Below are 21209 nucleotides of genomic sequence, written 5' to 3'. Positions count from 1 at the left end.
ATAAACTGTATTAACTCTGGTAAGACATTTTCCAGAGCCGATCTAAAGAAACAGAGAAAACAACATGGAGCCTGAATGTTTGGTTTGATTCCACCAGTTCAGATCGGCCATCAGACACCGAGCGGTCGTCACGCAGCTCCTTATGGACTCAGGCTCTCACACCTGAGAGCAATCAGCTGCATCGGGAACGCCCACCTGTCCCTGGAAGTGGAGGTCAATACACACGCACACACACACACACTCCAATCATGAAGCGATCAGAGGATGAGAGGGAAAATCTAAGTCTTCAAAAACATGCCTGACTTATCAGATTTGTACATGAAATCATGTGTAAGCCTGTCACAATAAGCAATAAATAAATAAATTGCACAATAAATTTAAATAAGCTCAATAATTTCCATCATGATTGATATTTTTTAAAGAGGAATTTTGTTTATGGAGACGTCACAATCCAGTTCATTTATGGTTTTGGTTGTGTGTGATTTCTATTTTAGAATATCCAAATTGTCCAACTTAATCATAACATAATCTGTAACTAATAATGTAAATTTTAAAAAGTAAATAACCCAGTGTTGTGCTGGTAGGAGCCACCAGAATCGGAATCAGAGGAGGTTCTTTTGTTTTTTATTTTTTTGCATATGAATACAACATGATGCTAAAAATAACTTAGGATTTTATTTTTATGTCCCAGCTGTCCTCCTGTAAAAGCTGCGGACTGAAACCCGAGGCCTTCCCTGGGGGTCGACTGGAGGAGTCTCATCTCGCAGCGCGTACGGCGGCAGCGGAGAGGCAGCGGCCCTGTGGCCGCGCCGACCTCGACTCGGTCAGTCAGCAAGGAGGCACAACACAGGTGCTGCGCAACAGAAAGCCACGCAGCAGTCAGCATGGTTGCTGCGCTGCATTTTTGTGCCCTCAGTGACAAGAAGAAGAAGAAGGAGGAGGAAGAAGAAGAGGAAGAAGTAGTTTCGGTAGAGAAGCGCTGTGGGGCACGGGCCTGCGTCGGGACAGGGAAACCTACCTGACGGGAGGCGGACGGTGAGATATCCCCCTCGATGTCACGGGTCGTTCAGTCAAAACAAATCTGTCTGCTTTCTCTCCCGGGGTTACGGGACCAAATAAAATCTTCAATTCCTAAAAGCTGCGAAGTTTGGAGACATATTGTGCAAGACTCTCCCTCCAGACAAATGTGGCAAAGAGACAGGACAGAGTTTTGTTTTGATTTATATGAGCTTCCTAAGCTGAGGGAAATAGCCCTAATTGATGGCTTCTTTCACACATTAATTTACACTCTGTTACTTCCCATCACCTTCCTATCACATAAATGATGGCAGCAAGCAGACGCTGGCTGAGCGATGGAGCCTCCAGTGAGGTTGACTCACACTTAATTTTTCTGCTGAGTCACACCCATTGTTCTCTTCCTCTTTTTGTTCTCAAATTTGCACAGGGCAAACTTTTATCTAAATTTACCTGCAGCTGCGACAAAGATAATCAGGCTCCAATTTAGCGTTGAATAAGTAGCTTTTTGTCTTATTTAAAGAGCGATTCGGTTTCTTTTTTCCAAGCCAAGCAAACAAAACACCAGGGGGCTGAGAGTTGGCCTCCTGGTGGAAAAGAGGTAATAATCCCAACAACAATGCAGGCAGAGGTGGGTGGAGCACCCAAAAACTGAACTCGGGTAAGAGCAGCACTACTTTAACATCTTTATTCAAGTAAAAGTAAAAGAATATCTGCTAAAAAGTCTACTCAAGTGAGTCAACAATCATTTAATATTTAAAAATTACAGCAGCAGAAGAATCAAAATATAAATGTATGTGGAAATGTTTGTATTTTAAAGACTAAAACAAAAATAATTCACTTAAATATCATAATTACTAAATAAAATCAGGCAAAATATTATGCAAACGAGGTGAAGATAGGACACTTTTTCTTTTTACAACTTTATAAGTTTTCAATACAAAACCAACAAAAACTGCAGGTGTGTGTCTGGTGAATGTTTGGTTGAAACATGTTTGTTCATTCAGTGAAGTTATTGTGGGTAAAGTATCCAGAAAGTTTACTCGAGTAAGAGCAGCGATACTTTATAACAAAGTTACTCAAGTAAACATAAATCATATAAAATACTCCTCAAAGTAAATTTTTCCGATATTATCTAGTTATTGTAAATGTGTCTAGTTACCAGCCCGCTGTGTGTGACTGGAGCGCTCAGAGGTCTGAGATCTGGATCCCAGTAACGCTTTAGGGAATCCACTCTCCATTGCAGCTGATTGATCCGACCCGTTTAGAGATCCGCTCAGTGAAAACACAGAGATCAATGACGGCTGAGTCCTACAAACGATCACTGGGTGCACTGCAAAACATCTGAGCCGCATTTAGTTGTGTTTAACGTTTTCTACTCTTTAAGTCAAATAAATTTAGTGAGTTTTAGATTTTGAACCTGAATGTGAGTTTGTGAAAGATAAACTGACAGTAGCAAGTTGTGTTAACTTTTTATTAATCGTGTCAAACCTGCAAGAATTTTTATGTTGGCACTTAAAAAACTGATAGAAGAAAAAGTGGAGTGGGAACTATTTCCCAGAATGCTTAGCGTTTTGTTTTTGATTCCTGAGATGGAAGTGCGTTACATCGATCTGACTCTATTATTAAGGCAAATGTTTATTTTAAAGCTGGAGGATATTGTTCTGTTCACAATAAATGTTTTTAGCAGAATTTATTGTGATGTTTAATAAAATTCATCATCAGATCAGAAATTTTGTTAATGCAATTTGAAACAAGAATTTAAATTATTCTAAAGTAAAATAAGTATTTAATTTAATTTGATAATGCGAGCAAAATAGTAGAGAAATGTGTCTCTTTAACTAACTGAGAGCAGTTATTTTCTTGCACATTGTGAAATAATTATTTGGTTTAAATTGCAGCATTAAGTCAAAACTCACAATTTAAGATTAATGAACTTAAAAACAATGTTTAGAAAACTCGTCTCTTGTTGTTAAATCAACTTCACTAACTTTAATTTCTGAGTTAAAACCAAAACTATTATCTTGATGAGTTAAATTGCATTTTAACGGCAGCAGGTGGACTTTCATGTTCCAGTTAAGCCACCTTCAGAGGTTTTACAGTCTGGTTCTCTCTCAGATTGACCGGTTCAGTTTCTCATGAAGAGCTTGACCTGCCAGTCTGTTATTGATCCAGGCAGTGAAAGCAGACAGGCCAGGCTGTGCTGCGTCAGGCTGCAGCCTCCTTTCTGGGGAACGCTCCCCCAGACGGAGGTCAAGCAGGCTGGGGAAGAATTAATCACACCTTGTTTCCTTGTCTGTGGGCCGTAGGGAAGTCACGAGTAAAGCTACACACCCCACAGAAACACAGCTGTGCTGGCTGCTTATCTCACACTTCTTCCACCTTATCCATCTTTTTTTCTCTGCCTGACCTCTTGCTTTGTTTCTCTCTGCCCTGCGCTGATGTTCAGACAGGAAAAACAAATGCTTTACATGAAATAAACCACTGCAGAGGTTTAATATTCGGGATTAGAGAGGCGAACAGTGGAAGCTTGGTAGATTATGTCCTACAAGAAAATTGCTGCTTTAGAGGGTCAATAAACCTTTTGTTCACTTTCAATTTTGTTTCATTTTCTAAACAAAATGTTTAAATACATTTATTTCAGAGTCCGTCTTAATATTTTCAGTTACAATCAAAATTTTTCAATGCCAGGATTTATTTTCAAATTCATTTTTAAAGGGGACCTATTAGGGAAAACACACATTTTGCTCATTTTTTTATACTTTCATTTGTGTCTCAGCTGCTTCTGAAAACAACCCAAATGCTTAAAAAAAACACCCAGACATTTTTTGGGCAAGAAATTAAAGTTTTTGGTGTGTGGAAAACTAACCGCTTTAAGAAACCTCCCATTTGTCCAATCACATTTGACGGGCAGAGTACTGTTGCCTAGCAACCCCAGCCAGGCCCAGCCCCGTTACCAAGCAACCCAAGCAGAACTCCAGCACGTTTAATCATGGCACATATGCACCATTTCATAGCGCCATATGAGCTGTAGAGAATTGATTTGATGCTGAATTAACATTCAGAAACCACTGCAGCATTCTTGTTGGTTGGTTACGCAGGAGGCTCCACTTCTGCTTTTCAAAGATGCATGGTTGTATAAAAGCACATCTGTTTGGAGCCATTATATGTGTGAGTACATTAATATCATTTATATTATGTAACACAGTCTGTTATTGTTATAGTAAATTATCAAATTATCAATCATTTAATATTGAAAAAATTATACAATCAGACGGACTAATATATAAAGTTATGTGGAAATTTTGGTAATTTAAGTACGAAAATGACAATAATTCACATAAATGATAAAAATAAAACAAATCAGGCAAAAGAAAAAAATCCAAATTAAGTTTATTTCAATATAAAACTTATTAAACTTTTTTTTAACAAAAACCTCAGGTCTGTGTTTGGTGATTTTTAGTTTTTCCATTCAGTCAGTACAGAATCCAGAAATTTTACTCAAGAATAGAAATACTTTGTAATAAAATTACTCAAATAAAAGTGAAAAGTACAGCGCAGGAAAAAAAATACTCCTAAAAGTAACTTTTAAAAGAGAAAGTTACTCTCAAGTAGATGTAATTGAGTAAATGTAATTAGTTACTACAAAACTCAACCAAATTTTTAGTTTTTTTGTTCCTCTGTTCATTAAACTATAATTTTTATGGCTTTCAGCTCGTGTCAGTACTGGACTAATGAGACTCTCAGCAGCTTCAGCCAGGATCTTCACAAGGTCTTTGGTGACAATTATGGGCATGATGTGCACATTTCACACCTCAACACATTCATCTGGTTTTCCATGATCTCACAGGAAAGCCATGTGTTGCACAGAATCCATCTGCATGTGTTGAACAACCAACAAACCTGCATCCAACCCGCGACCATCAAACCATCATCACCAGAGCGCCACCACAAATGGCAGACACGGTGCACCTACGAGATTCAAACCCTTCAGCAAACGCCATCAAGAGCTCTCTGCAAAGCAAGTACCTGACAAACTTGTCACACCTTTTCTTTAAGGGCGGCGAGTTTTTAAACAGCTGCAGAAAGTCAAAAAGCATTTGTGCTTCATGAGGAAACCTTAAAGACTTCCAAGCTTATCTGCCTTATTTGTCACATTCCCACTTTCTTCATCCTAGAAATCATCATCATCCACTCATCAGATAAGCAAGGCCGCGCTCAATAATACTCAAAATTTAAAGTACATAATTTAGATTAAATTTATATTGATTCCCATTTGTCTCATTCATCGCTTGCCCTAAAAACTTTTTTTGAGGAATCAATAGGAAAATAGCTTTTTTTTTTTATTGCATTCTGCTATTCCTGTAAAACACAAACCAAACCCAGAGATGCTGATCCACAAGGCATTCTGGGACTTCTTTCATGCTCAAATGTCAGAGCGTTTCATTCTGATGATGATGACTCACTGCCCTCGATCCTTGCCTGCATGGGAGAACAACACCATTAAACAACGACCCGGCATCCTCACGTGAAAAACCACAATACTACAAACGTTACGCAATAACACTGAGCTGAGTACTCATGCTTTAACAACTGAATAAATAAGACTTGTATGCATTAAGAACAGGATTTTATCATCTCTCTTACCTCCTCACACAGACATATTGGTGGTTGGGGTGGAGGGGAGATTTGAAAACAGAACAAGACTAAGCAGTCATTGACATGCTCTACTAGAGGCCTAATGGGCCCTGGGTAATGGCCCTCTCTGGGCTCCAGGAAATCCTCCCTCATGCATACATCAAAGCCGGGATTGAAAAGGATACAGAGTGAAAACGGAGGAAAGGAAAGAGATATCAGAGCCACACAGAGAGGGAAGGTGAAGGTGCACGTTTTGTTTAGCGTATAATCTTAAATCGTTACGAAAGACCATTAAAAAAACCGTTTGGTGAACTGAAGCTGGACGATTTGACTCATTCGAAGCGTTCTTATTCTTTGGAGTAACTCTGTTGTGTTTGAGATCTATTAGCAGATACTGGGCAGACCTACACTGCAAAAACACAAAATCTACCAAGTCATTTTTGTTTCTAATGCAAATATCTTAGTAAACTTGAAATAAGAGAAACCTGACTTACAAGTAGCTTTTCAGCAAGATATAAGAGCTTGTTTTAAGTCAATAATTTCTTAATATTTCACTGGCAGATTATTTCACTCGTAACAAGACATTTTTCTCATGTTATAAGTAAAATAATCTGTCAATAGAAAAGCTACGTTTTTCAACAGTATTAAGTAATTGTTTACTTAAACTCCAACATCTTCCCAAAAAGTTACTTAAACATTTGTTTTGTCTGACTTCAAGTGAACTAAGATATGTTCACTAGAAACTAGACAAATATTACTTGGTAGATTTTGTGTTTTTGCAGTGTTCTCTACATGTGGAGGTCACTCAGAGTGGGTCAAATTATAAACTTTATCATATTCTACTCAAAAACAATTTGAAGTAAAAAGCAAGTTAAGAATATTTTTCCCTTTGGGATCATTTAGTCTTGATCCCAGATTCAGCTGTTCATCAATAATGAACACAAGACAAATTGAAAATTAACCCTCATTACACTCACATACTGTATTTTGGTTCAATTTCACTTTCACTTCTTAAAAGCTCCTAAACAGAACCTGTCCAGCAACATGAAGTAGGCCAAAAGATTTGTCTTGCCAGGTGCAGATTGAACTTTTAATCTCCTGGGTGGGTGTCGGTTCATTAGGTCTCCAAACAACTCCTCTCAGATATACAACACTCCTCAGCCTGAGAAAATAAATCCAGAATAGTATACAACTGGAAAGAAAAAGATGTAAGGGCATCACATTTGCTTCTTAAAATGCTAGTGAGAGTTAAACGCTGCAGGTGCGTGATGACATTTCAGATGTTTTCATCTTCAGTCCAGCCCTTTCTCACCAATATTGTCCACCTGACTTTGCTGACACATTATTTGTCAGCCAGCTGCTGCAAAACAAGAACGGCAGCTCATCACCCTGCAACATCCTCCGCCTCTCCTCTCACTGCCCATGAGCCATCTGCTTCATCTGCATAAAGCAGATCTGTCAATAACATCTAATTGTGATTCACACACAAGTGTTCAGTGTGACCCTGACTCTGTTTGCCAAAGTTTCCCCTGCAGACCACATACGACGAACCCCTTTGTGCGCAGCTACGTTCTCAAATGAATCTATCTCTATGTGGAATCTTTTGGGGTTGAATTCAGTGAAGAAATCCTCACCCACGTTCAGAAAACGCTGGGACCTCCATCTGTCCTACTCAGTGAAGTGGAGCATGTAAAACCTGCCGCATTCGCCGTGATTGTCGCCTCTTCCTCCAATTTAACCTTTGACTTCTGTTCCACCGGCTGGCGGGACGTGTCTGAGAAAACGTTTCAGTAGTTGAGAGCATCGTTACACTGAGGAGAAAATGAAGTACGAGCTGCCTCACAGTGCCACGCTGACATTAAATTATCCTTCAACAGTTTAGCGGCGAGAACGGTACTAAGTGCCATCGCATAACGCGTTAAACGGTGTCGGCACTAAAGAGACAAAACTAACAGGCCTGTGCAGCCTTCGGTGGTTTGATAACTCGAGCAGGTGGTTCCATCTGGCCTAGAGTTCTCTAGTTACTGTGGAGCGCATAGACAAGGACCCGCCCCGCCATCAAATTAGAGTCAATTTTAATTGGCATTAAGGCTGGTGATAAGGTTTTAATGAAGGAATTAACAGATAACACAAGTGGAGTTCTGCAGCTTCAAACTGAGTCACTTTATGAAAGACAAACACACAGATTTTACAAACTGAGTTCAAAATGTTGAAGGAAGTGACAAATTTACTGGACAAATCCAGACTGTGTAGATCCGGGTTGTCAAAAGTGTGGCTTTTTACCCACAGAAAATAAAAGTACATTTCATAAGGACGGAAATAGATTCACCATGCTGACATTTTATTGCTTGAATTTTAAAATAATTTGATGTCAAAAGCAGAAACTGCAGATAAAAAACATACGTGGTAACAGGAACAAAATAAAGTGAAACTGGAGACGTTTACGTCCCGTTTTCAGCTTGGTGAAATGGAAATGAAACAGGTTTGAGTTCGAGAAGTCGTTTCTGTCGGCTTCAGGATTTCTTCTGACGCAGTAACACAAATCAGATGTCTGATGGAAACAGGCAGTCGCACACAAGCCGTTTCCTGGCAATTTATCCAGATTTTTATCCTATCATAATATATAAATACACATATAAAAATACATAATGCATCGCTGCAGCCAATTACCATCAAAAATCTCAATATTACCGAACAAACCCCAACTGATTTTATCCCAGTATGAAAATGACTGAAGTTTCTCAGTATGAATTAATAAAGAAAAGGAAAAAATAAAGACCAGTTTGGGTTATAAAAGATCATCCCAGGCTTTCCACACCTCACAGATGTTCCATTGTTTAGTCCAACATCTAAAATGGAAACAATATACGGCACACCTGTAAACCTACCAAACATGGCCTTCCTCTGAAACTGACGACTGTGTAATGAGAGCATTAATTTAATAATCAAGAGGTAGACAGCTAAGGCAAGAGGATGTGTTGACTACAATGTTTTATAAGATAAAAGTCACTGCAAAAGGAAATCTATGAAATCTGGTGGATAGCGTTTTTATTTTTAAAGTTTGGATAGCAGGATGAATGGAAATATAGACTAAAAATAATTAAAAATAAGAATGCAAAAGTCTTTAGACTGAGGCAGGACAATGACACAACCAGTATACAACGGCCTAGTCAAAGTCCAACTATTCTACTAAAAAAAAGAAAATCGGTGTAATTATGAATGCAAACCATATTTTTCAGATTTTCATTTTGCATCTTTTTCCTTTCCACCTCACTGTGCGACTACCACATAAAACCCCAGTAACTCTACATGATGAAATGCAACAACAAAACAAAAAAAATAAAGTACTTTTTCAGGACACTACAAAATGAACTATAAGTTGAGTAAAACAACCACCGTCTGGTTCTATGATCCGTGATGTTTCCTGGTCTGAATGATGTCTGCAACGTTAAAATAAATTTACAAATAGAAGAGCTAACCAGGCAGGTGAGACCCTTTGTTCTTATTGGGGAAGCTCCTTCTGAGCACCTAATGAAGCCTGCAGTTTAAATCTCCCCTTATTACAGCTAATGGATTGTTTATGTGGTTATTTTATCCCTGGCTTAGAAAAGTATTGCATAAATCCTCATTGTTATCAGTGTTATTACCGCATCACCTCAAGCATGTAGGGATAAGCAGTATTACAAGAATCGGTAATATACAAAGATAATTAGGATGTACGGATATATCCACATAAATGATTGTCATTTTTGTTCTGCTCAATATTTGTTTGTTTTTTTTCTCTCCGCCTCCTGCCGAGCTGCGAATTTAGGCTTTTTCCCAGAAATGTGTCTGACAGAGAGAGGCAGATGCTTTCCTGTCCTCCCAGAGGAGACTGAAACACATGTGGATCGTCGCTAGGCTGGTCATATTAAACACACCATGTGCACACTGCATGTGACTGTGTGTGTGTCTGCATGTGTGGAACGAACACAGTCATGGAGTGAGACATCTAGTGGCAACCTTGCAGCACTTCAACAACAAATACGTCTAAATAATTTAAAAAACCTAACTTGATTTTTTTTTTATCTGTCTAATGCAGTTTTAAAGAAAAGGGGGGGGGGAGGCAACCTTAATTTGTGTTTGCTTCTATTCACAGTATGTTAGCAGGATTGTGGATATTGTTGCAGTTTGATACCATCTTCCCCTGCTGTCATAACAATAGCTCTTGCGGTTGATATCATTTGTCAAGCTATCAGTGGCAGAATATGGTCCACTGCTCCCATGAGGCTGCAGACTTGATACACTGCTGCTGCTGTTTAGTTTTTTGTTCTGTTTTTGTTTTGTTTTTTTTACCTTTGGTGTCTTCTTTCATCTCTGCAGTTGATTCTGGAGTTCAGGCTTTCATTGCCCTCTGCACAAAACCTGCATGAATGATGCAGCAGAAGGAGGATCTGTGAGCAGAAAGGCAGAGTTTAACTCAACTCGTCTAATGGGCTGATAGGCATCTGAACGCAAAACAGCCGCATTCCTGCATATTCCCCATTACCATGGAGATGGATTCATCATCTTTTCTACATTTTAACAGATGTAGCGCCTACTGGCAACGTTGAAGGAAAATACAAAAATAAAAAAACTTTCCTAAATTGTTTCCCATCAGGAATATTGACATTTTGAATGTGACGTCACGCTCTCCAGAACTCCGCCATGACGGGCGTCAAAACAACCAAAGCGCTCCTTTAATAAAGCCCGTCAAAAAACAGACATCTGCAACCTAGTATCGCTTCTATTTAGTATATTTCACTTCAGAAATGGTCGTAGGGGTGCTGCACGAACAGACAAGGACAGAAACCAAACATTTTATAATAACTTTTAATGAGTTAAAATTGATAGCAGCATCAATCATATGACGTCAGCCCTCGGTGTAACCGCGGTTTGTAGCGAACGCTTTTTACAAGGTAAGAAGATTAACGTTTATAAACTTTATAAGTATGATTAGAAAAATGTCAAATATCGCATTATAGAGAAGGTAGGCGGCTAACAACTGGTAACCATGGAAACAATGCCGCACCGCCATGTAGCCTAGCATGTATGGGGGAAAAAACGGGTTAGCATCTCGTCCTTTGTGAGTTTTTAATCCTGCTGCGTTTTAACGTGAAACCCTGTTTATGACACAGTGATATAAATCATTCAAAGTCGGTAATTTGATCAACAGTTAGAAGGGAGGAGCTATGGGGCCAGATTCTAAGCCGTTTCAAACTTTTCTAAATACCGCCGTCTGCTAGCCCCAACCAGGTGTGTTACGTTCACGGACTAATTAGCTCGACTGGAACAAATAGAAACTATAAATAAACTGGCAAAAACAACTTTTGAAAACAATTCAATTGCTCAATTCAATACTGCCGTTCCTTACTTCCGACGTCCATCATGGCGGCCTTTATTAATTTAGTGACATACTTGCAAAAGGCCAATACCAGACGAGCCAGGAAGATGACTGGCTTTATTTATAACAAAACTGACAGGGTTTTGTTATAAATAAAATTCCAAGCTTTGACCATCTCACTGTTCAATGTATTTGAAAATAGAAAGATTTGGCACATCTGCAGTCAAGACATGTCTGTCCATGTAAACTGGTCAGACAAGCTGTGTCCCTTCTCCTTATTTCTTATGACAAACATTACTGTTGCAACCTTGCTTCACTCACTCTTCCAGGTTTGATGGGGTTGCATTATATTGCAGTTTACACCTACGTATATGTTTTAGTTACAGCTAACACCTTTTTACTCACCACTGTTTGTTCCTTTCAGATGGATCTAATAGGAGGCCCAGAACGTCCTGGGTGACGTCACTGATTACATCACTGGGTTCTACCAATGGAGGGTTTTTCTTTTAAGTAACTTTTGGAGTTGTCCTGTGTTACATGTTTTACTTTGCAGACCATTTGGTTATGCAGATGAGTTTGTAAATTAGATTATTAAACTTATTTCAGTCTCTCTGTTTAGATTTAGTTGTTTGGTTTTGACCTGTTCTTTCTGTTATGTTATGGTCCAACAAAGTGCAGGTGTGTAAAGATTTCTGACGCTCAGGAGCCTTAAAAAAGTTTAATAAAATTCACTATAAGAACCTGAAACTGGCAGCTGATGCAGTTTTTGTTTTTTGTTTACCTGTTTAACAATTTGACTACATTACCTCACACAAGGAAGGAGAAAATTTATTTAAAAAAACCTTGACCCTTAGCAGCTATGTCCCTTAAAACTGCACTACGTGAGTTTTATTACAGTTGTGACAAAAGCAACAACAAAAAAACTCCAATTAAATACATGTTTTTCTTTTTGTTGCCACAAACAACATGGACACAACAGGCATGTGAAAGAAGCTTCTCTGGTCAAAAGGAACAGACATGGAGATTTTTTTTCGGGCTACATGCACAACATCACGCGTTATTGAAAACTAACAATCCACTATCTCCAAGCTGGAACATGGTGTTGGCAGCATCATACTGTGGGAATGCTTTCCAAAGCAGGGACAATGAATCTGCTAGAGGCTATTTACTCTTCAGCAGAGGTTCACCTTGCAGCAAGACAAAGACCCTCGATAGTATGGGTGTCAAACTTAAGGCCCGGGGGCCAAATCCGGCCTGTTGCAGCTTTTTGTGGCCATCTAAACTCCAGAGGGACACATTATTATTTTAATAGTTTTTATTTGTATACTCCAAAATTACATTAGTCAGTCCCTTCACTTTTTCATGATTCCCTTGAATTTATTGCAAATTTTCTGCAAAAATGGTCTAAAACATCAGGTTTAAGTGATGCTAAATCCCACCTGAAGGTGGCAGTATTTCTTACTTTTACTCCTCCACTGCTGTCTCCACCTAATTGGGCATCAAGTTAAATTTCTTGTGAATATTGATAAAGTAGCACCACAAAATTAGTGATTTCGATTGCAAAAGAAAAAAAATCACAAAATCCCGAAGAGACTGATCAATCTGAAAAGATGTTCAGTATTATTTAATTGATTAATATTTAAACAGTTTGCTAATGGGTTTTATCAATGCATTCTGGCACAACCAGCCCTTTAAAAATATTCATCATCTTGATTTGGTCCAAAATGAAAACAAGTTTGACACTCCTGCTCTACAGCCAACGCTAACATGAATGGTCCAGTCAAAGTTCAGACCAAGTTCCATTAGAGAACAGATGAGAAAAACATAAGTTCTCTCCATCCTGTTGGACTGAGCTTGAACTGCACCACAAAGAAACACTGGAAACAATATTCAGCGCCTTGATGGGAAAAGCTCGATGCCTTTAAAACCCGCAGCTGTAATTACAGTAAACGACGGTTCTGCAGTGCGAGTCCTGAAACAGAAGGACTGAACGTAAATGCATTCAGCAGCCAGGTATTTTGCATAACCGATGTTTCCTGCTGCATGTGAACACATTTCAAAACACTCTCTGAAGTGGAGATGTTTTGAAGACTGTGCAGCGTATCCAAGAGGAATTTACAAACAGAAACTATTATGGCTGATGAAGCAGCTTTCCACCTGTTCACCGCCGTTTCCTGTGTGAAAGCACGAGAACACCGGAGCTGATCTGAGCTGTTTGCACTTTGTTCCGACTCCAAATCAAACTCCAAATGTGAGCTGAAAATGTTTCTGAGAGAAAACTGTAAACAGAGTGATTAAATAAAATAAAAAAAGCCTCAACAGTCTCCGAACAATCTTTAGCTGCTTTAAGGTACTTTTATTTTAGACATTATCACCTACTGAACTTGAAGAATTCAATCAGTGAAGACAGTTTAGATATAAATCTGACTTTTTTCATTAATAAGGTGACTTTTGAACTCTTTCCACACCATTTTTGTAATTTTTATTACTAAATGGGAGTACAGTGGGTTCAAATCCCACCTTGTTTTTCTTTTTCTTTTTGCATAGAGTTTGTATGTCCAGATGAGAACCAGTTCTCCTGGAAAATCAATGGATGGTTGGACCAGAGAACAGTGTAAGTGATTTTATCTGCATGCTCCAAAGATCATGAAACATCCAAACAGGGCCTGCAAACTTCATAAATAAAGCTTTAAAATCAAAATATTCGATTTGCCTTCAGTGTCAAAATGATTTGGTGAAAAATTAAGTTTCTGTTTTAAAAGATGAAGCAGGGAAATTAAAGTTTTTCCTAACTCTGTTTTCTTCTTCCATTCATGGAAACTCCTACAAACAAACTTCAACACTGCATAGGAAACCCTGCAACAAGATTCTTATTATTAGGTTAAATCCTAGAAAAATATGAGGAAATTTTGATTTGTGAGATAAAAACCACGAAAAGCTGTCTTTAAGGAATCAGTATTATGTGATTTTGAGCTTCACATCATGTTTTAATGTTACTCTCTCATCAAAAACATACCTAGAGTGCCACCTTGGTCTTTTCATCTCCATGGCAACCCATTCAGCTACACAAACGCTTAAGAGAACCTAGCTCCGCCTTCGAGGACGAAGCTCCTCCTCGTAGCTGCCACGTCCAACTTTCCAAGCTTCCGCCTCACAAAGCAGCCCTCTGTCTCCCACTCAGCTCCTTCAGACTAGCCAGCATCAATTAGTAAACACCTGGTGCAACTGCACATCTGCCGAAATCACTACATGAGCTACTTATCAGTACAAATCTATTAAAAATGTTATGTGGTTAATAGAGGACAGATGTTATGATGACTTCCTGAAGATGGAGATTCTTAAAGAGACAGAGGCCTAATTTCAAGGTGTTAAATTACAAAGTCACATTTATTTTAAGTCATATTTGATATTATCAGCCTTTTATAGCATCTGACTTCAACATAGTCCCTGATTGTGCTATAAAACGTTAATATGTGGGTGGATAACGCATAAATCTGCCCCTTTAGCAGGTTGTTTCATCTGCAGGTGTGTCCACAGACAGTCGTCGTGGTTACAGCAAAGATAAACGGGTCTTAGGTTACATGCTGCCTGTTTGAGCCTCTTCATGAATCTCCAGCCTCTTTGTTACTACTAAGCTGGAAGGCGGGACCTGACAGCAGAGAGGCAGACAAGAGATTAAGACCTGAATCAAAAAGCAGATTAATGCTGGTGTGACAGTGTGTGTGTGTCACTGCTCTCAGCCCAAACAGATCACCTAATAGAGTAAATATGTCACTTTGAATACTACTCCTGGTTTCTCCTGACGCAGTGTCGCAGCAGCCGACCAGCAGCGGTTAAACAAACACGCAGACATTCGTCTACGATTCGCACGCTTTCCTAAAATATCACATCAAAGCTGGAAAAGCTGATGCACAATTATCCCCATGCAGCTTGAGGAACGCTGTGATGCAGCAAATAGTTTGAATGTTGCAGCAGCTGCGTGAAAGGTTGCTGAGTGCGCCAACATGCGCAGGGCGCATTGGTGGAGGCGACAGCGTGGCAGCAGGTGTGCAGGACGGCACCAGCAACAGGTTTACTGCGTGACGGGGGAAAAACAAAAGGCACACCTTGAATTTAAATCCCTCCTCGGATGTTTTGATAATTGAGCTCAACTCCAATGAGCGAGAATAATGAGTGGGCTTATCAGAAAATCCCGTGTCTGGGTCGCCTCAAGCACGTCTTGGACTGCAGTGCAAAATCCTCACAGAAACCTGATCGCCTTCCCTGCAGAAGATTGAGCAAGTAATTAAGATAATAGAGCAATAAAGCACTTATTTCCACCAATTAGAATGAACTGACCAAACAGCTGGACTCATGTACTAAGACGATATAAAGAGAAAAACTGATAAAAAAAAGTTTAGATAAGACCTTACAAATATTTTCCTACCTGATCTGTTAAACTCCAGCAACACATTTGAGTTAAATCTACCAGACTTTATGTGACAGACTGAATGTTGCATAATTTTGAATTGAGTATAACTATTCAGTTACATTTACTTGAGTAATGTAACTCAAATAACACTTAATTAATGTTACTTGAGTAAATGTTTCTTTGGGGGGGAAATATGCTTAAGAGTAATTTTACTGCTCTGTACTTTTAACATTTACTTGAGAAATTATAATTTCTTATAAAGTATTGTTGCTCTCACTTGAGCTACATTTCTGGATTTTCTACCCTCAGAATGAAGGACAAACTTTTTTTTTATCAAACATTTAGTGCAGCTTTTGCCAAAGTTTTACAAGTTTTATAATAAAATATACTGATTTGGAAAAATGTTTCTTTTGCCTTAATTTGTTATTTTGTAATTATGAATCGTCTTCATTTTGGTCTTTAAAATACCAAAATTTCTGCACAACTTTTTATTTCAGTCTGATGATGTAATTTTAAAATATTAATTCATGTTTTGATCAGTTACTCAGTACTTTCACTTACTTGAGTTATTTCTTGGACGGCTTCTTTATACTTTTACTTGAGTAACTTTAGGGTACTCTACCCGTCCTTGTAGTAAATCCACTCTTTGTCAAAACTTTGTGGAAAAACACACAAGAAATTTTTTGTAGCATATTTCCAAAACCAACATGGCTGTCACAGTAAAAAAGAAACACAAAAAAGAAAGAAAAAAAAAAACACAAATGCAAAATGGCTGAATATTTTGGAACAAGATTTGTTAATTTATTTTAGAGTGGAAGGAATCTGCTTTTGAAGTGGCATAACTCACTAAAATTAGCTCGACTCTGGAGGGAAAACAATTCTCTTTTCCTTCTCTAATCCCCCAAATCCTCACTGAAGCTAAGCAGGAACCTGAAGTAGCTCAGACCGGGCCGCACAGCCTGGTCTGCAGCCAGCAGCAACATTAAGAAAAAAGAAAAATAACAGCGAAACCTTAAACCGTTTACTCACAATCAGATTCGCATTCTGAAGAGAAGTGGTAAAAAAACAAAAACACGAAGGACAGAGAGTTCTGATGATCTGTGTTGTTTCTACAATACCGTCATGAAAAGCTTTCAGATATTGCAGGATGACTCAGCTGACCATCTCGCTCGTTTCCACATCTCTGTGAACCGATGGCTGCGGTTCTGCACCAGTGGGCTCTCAAATCTGCATTCATCTTCATGAGAGGCCGACGCGCCGCAACGCCATTTTACTATTCATCTCCAGATAACCGTGGACAAACTATGGCTGTTGACAGTCGGATCACATCCGAGGTTTTCTGTACACATCACGAGTCAGTGAGAGCGCTCCAATTTTTCAACCCATTTACTGTTGTCTTTTAATGGATGTAAACACAGATGTTATTCATTTATCAAGAGATTTCCTTGGATTTATCACTGTTTGTCTATGAGGGATTTCATTTAAATGAGGATGTTGTATTTGTGTTTTCTGCTGATGCCCAGAGGCCGTAGACTGATGTTAGCTGTCCAATTTGAAATATCACACGTATGTTACATTATTATTATTATTACTTTGGGGGAGGAGGGGTATTTACCCAAACAAGTGAATGAATTTAGATGTTTTCCTGTTTTATTTGTTTCCTGTGTTTAGAGAAGTGGTTACAGAGATGAAGTTTAGTTTTCATAAATGTAAAGATTGATAAAGTGATTAAAAAATATATTAAGTCGTTGAAAACATTAAAAGTGGGAACCACTGTTGGACAGACTCAACCTGAACTTTACGATTACTTTTTGCTTGTTTTCTGACTTCTTGTGTGTTTAAATGAATAAATGTAAATAAATTTAAAAAAAAAAGAAAGGTTGGGGTTTCTCCTTGTATGCCAGAGCTAAATGTTTATATATTTGTTCTGAGAACCTCAATAAATATATCTTATAAATATTTTCTTGTTCATATGCAAATGTAAACAACAAAAGTTTCATAATTGTTGACAGTTTTGACATTTTAAGTGTAACAATCCCCTTTAAATTATGCACAATATCAGTGGTAAACGTGCTCAGAAAAAATCTTAATAAAGCACATTGAATATTTTGAACGAGACAAAATATGAATTAGTTAAATGGCTTCAAGACTTGACTTTGTACTTTTATGATGTAAAGCACTTTGAAATGCCTTGTGGCTGACAGATGCTACACAAATAAAACTTGATTTAATTTGACGAATACTTCTGCATGGTGCTGTCATGTTAGTTTTTTCAGATGTTATGCTTGTAAATCACTTTAAAAGTTAAGAATATCTCTTCCAGGACGAATAGATTGAGTATAAATGTGACTGGGCTGAAAAAAAAACATGTTTTCAGCAGAAAAAATAACTGGATGAGGCTCAGGAAATTAATGTCATCCTCACTTTCATAATTAATTTGAACAAATAAAACTGAAAAGTATTACATATAGCTGTGGGAAAAATTAAGAGACCACTTAAACTGATCAGTTTCTCTGATTTTACTTCTTATAGGTAAAATGAACATTGCTCTTTTATTCTATGAACTACTGACAACATGTCCCCGAAATTCCAAGCAAAAATTTGCAGAAAATGAGAAATGATCAAAATAACAAAAAGAGATGCAGAGCTTTCAGACCTCAAATAATGCAAAGAAAACAATAAATATTCATTTAGAAACAACAACACTAATGTTTTAACTCAGGAAGAATTCAGAAATCAACATTTGGTGGAAAAACCAGGAGGTTTTCAATGGAGTTCAGTGCAGTGGGCTGTTAGTTTTTCTAGAAAGAAAAAGAGATTGTAAGTTGTTTAAAGTGAATAGGATGAACAAAAAGTGTTTTTATTTCCATCTCCTCTTACACTTAGGAGTTATTGAATTATATTCCAATTTATATAAATAAATCCTACAATGTTTTGGCTCTTTTAAAAGCATGTGAGGAGCTGATGTTTGAAACGGTGAATCCGTCTGGTCTCCAAACACACCGCAGCTTTTACCAGCTGAAACGAAGAGCCTCTCAGACGTTTCCCATCAGATCCGCCCTTGACTCGCCCCAGGTATGGAGGGGAGATTTTCTCCTGTTTGTCACCCCAGAGACACAGACTGACAGTGACCATCGCAGAATGTAAAACAGTAAATAATGAGGCAACGCCATCCAGGCTGCTGTCGTCTCCAGTCCAGCTCCGACTCTTAACCCCGGGATATTAGCAGGTAAATCTGAAACGTTTCTATGAGAGGCTTATTGATCAGAGGGTCACATGCAGGACGGCGGCGGCGAGTTTATTAATTAAGGATTTGCAGCCAATTCCCTTCTCTTATTCCCAGATGGACAGCTTGGGAATCCTGATGAGCCTTTGCCTCGCTGCTGCGAGAACCTGCAGAGGGAATCCAACCAGTCGCCTGTTCAGAGCCGCCAACCTGTAAGCCTGAGGGGCGATAAGAGATCAGCGGGCAGCCAGGTGTAAAATTACCACCCGGCTCGCTCTCGACAAGTTCATCCTGCTGCCATCGCCTCAAAATTTAATTAATCATATTCATGTTTTTAGGATACGACAATCAGAGGTGAGTCGACAAAAAGTTCACTCAGGTAACACTACTTCAAAATAATATTACTCAAAGTACAAAGTAGCCATCGTCAAACATAATTATGTGGAAATGTAGTTATTTTATGGATAAAAATTAAAAGAATTGATGAAAAACACAAAAATAATGAAATAAAATCAGGCAAAATAAATATTTTTTTTGAAACTGCCTCTGTGTTGAAATATGTTTTTCTTCATTCAGAAAAGTTACTCACAGTGGGTAAATTTAACTCAATAATTTAAATTTTACTGAAGTAAGTTTAGCAATACTTCCTAATAGAGTTACTCAAGTAAAAGTAAAAAGTGCAGTGAGGTAAAAATACTCCTAAATGTAATTTTTCCCCCCAAAACATTACTCAGCTAAATGCAACTGAGTAAATGTAATTAGTCACAACTCTGATAAGTTATTTTCATTTCAAAGATCAAAATGAAAATAATTGATATAAAAACCATAATTATGACATGAAGTCAGACAAAAGAAACTTTTAAAAAAAAATTAAACAAAAACTGTATGTGTATTTTTGATTAAAACATGTTTATTATTCCATTAAGCTTAGTTACTCACAGTGGGAAAAGCGATACTTCATAATAAATATATGCAGGTAAAATTTAAAAGTACAGCGAGTTAAAAATACTCCTAAAATGACCAAAGCGTTGCTGCAATAACTGAGTGACCGTAGCCAGCTGCTGCTCGGCTCTGATGACGGTTTCTGTTAGACGTTTTTCAGGTTTTGGTTGTGAATTCATTCATTCGTTCAGCCGTCTGAAGCAAACCTCTTCAGTTCATTTCTGTTTCCTCCTCTGTCCTGCTGGCTCTGTGGATGTCTTCATGTCTTCAAGGCCGTTCTGCAGCAGGTCTGCTTCTCCCTCCTAAACTTCAGCCTAATAGGATACAGGGCTTTTCCACTGATTGGGTAGCCAGAGAATAAAATTGGCTCTTAACTGTACCTCGGTGCCAAGCGGCGCCCTAATCCCGCCGCCCCCGGCCCGCCGGGCTCCGTTGTTCTCCCTCAGCTCCTCCGTATGCTTCGATACGGATCTGATCCCCTGCACAATTTCATGCCTGCTTTGCCCTCTTCTCCTGCAGCAAAGCATCAATTACCCTCATAAAACAAATTTTGCCCCCCTTCAGAAGCTTCAGCCAAACGCAGCACCCTTCACAACACACACACACACACTTCAACCTGCAGCCGAAAAACCACGATGGTGAGCTCAAAATCACAAACATAAAGGTTTAAAAGTGTCAACTCTGAGTCTGACACAAGCAAACAGCCTTAAAAAGATAGTTTGGATTTTTGTGTCCAATTATTTTTCAGTGTATTGACTTATTTTCATGATTTATCTTGACTAGTTGTTATGAAGATGCTCAAATCTCACTTGTAATTTCATAAAATTGTTTATCAGTATCTAAAAACATTTCAAAAATACCCTCCATTTGATATATTTTAATTCTTATCCCCACTTTGGCTTGTTGACGTCTTTAAAATCGATTTCTTATCAAAACAAAACAACATCTTGACACAATCTGTTGGAGTCAAGTTATCACTTTTGGTTATAGTAGATTATGAAAAAGGTATACAAAGCTTGTAAAAGGCATCTATCAAGGTAAATTTCCCATAGAAGACTAGATCAGTTTCTATATAGAAAACCTGAATATCCTGAATTACTACCAATCAGGGTTTTAAAAGGTTTGTCTTTTCATTATAGTTTTTCTCAGTTAAAGGAAACATTTTCTAAAGTTCAGTTTTCGTGATTTTGTTCGTTTTAGTTAAATATAATCAGAGCCAAATCTTTTAAAGTTTCCTTGACTTGAAACAAAAAATATGTGCCATTCACTTGGAAATAAAAAACATGTTTATATTTATACTATACTGTTGTTTTATGACTGTTGCATTTCTGTAAAATATTTCATAGTTCAGCTTAAAAGCCTGCGAACAATTTTAATTTGCATTTCAATTTTAATCTTGCTCATAATTGTCATAACATCTTTGACATTAAAACTGCTTTGCCACATTCTGCTATACAATAATAGCAGCACATTTTATTTACTTTTAAAGACACTCAAAGATGCAACACAGTAATAAGGATTAAAAACAACATCAATCAAACTTAGTGAATAATCAGGTAAAACAGTGAAGTAATCACGATTCTTTCTATGATCAAGTGATTCCAGTTCATTCAGAG

At 38.1% G+C, this 21209-nt stretch overlaps 1 protein-coding gene and 1 long non-coding RNA gene across 2 annotated transcripts in view; one reads left to right on the top strand and one right to left on the bottom strand.

Moving 5' to 3' along the window:
* Window positions 1-10064, bottom strand: part of cacna2d2a (calcium channel, voltage-dependent, alpha 2/delta subunit 2a) — a 234507-nt gene extending 224443 nt beyond the window's left edge. The window contains exon 1 of the mRNA XM_016670882.1: window positions 9988-10064. The gene's annotated coding sequence lies outside the window, so the exon portion shown is untranslated. The remainder of the gene's footprint in view (window positions 1-9987) is intronic.
* Window positions 698-10096, top strand: LOC107836097 (uncharacterized). The gene is made up of 3 exons (XR_001661939.1): window positions 698-1035; window positions 4865-5039; window positions 10015-10096. It is a non-coding gene; the product is annotated as an uncharacterized LOC107836097 (long non-coding RNA).
* Window positions 10097-21209: the final 11113 nt, after the last annotated feature.

The sequence above is a fragment of the Poecilia formosa genome, unplaced genomic scaffold (assembly GCF_000485575.1).
Source record: "Poecilia formosa unplaced genomic scaffold, Poecilia_formosa-5.1.2 Scaffold2, whole genome shotgun sequence".
NCBI lineage: Eukaryota > Metazoa > Chordata > Actinopteri > Cyprinodontiformes > Poeciliidae > Poecilia > Poecilia formosa.
This window is presented reverse-complemented; position numbering and strand designations above follow the sequence as displayed.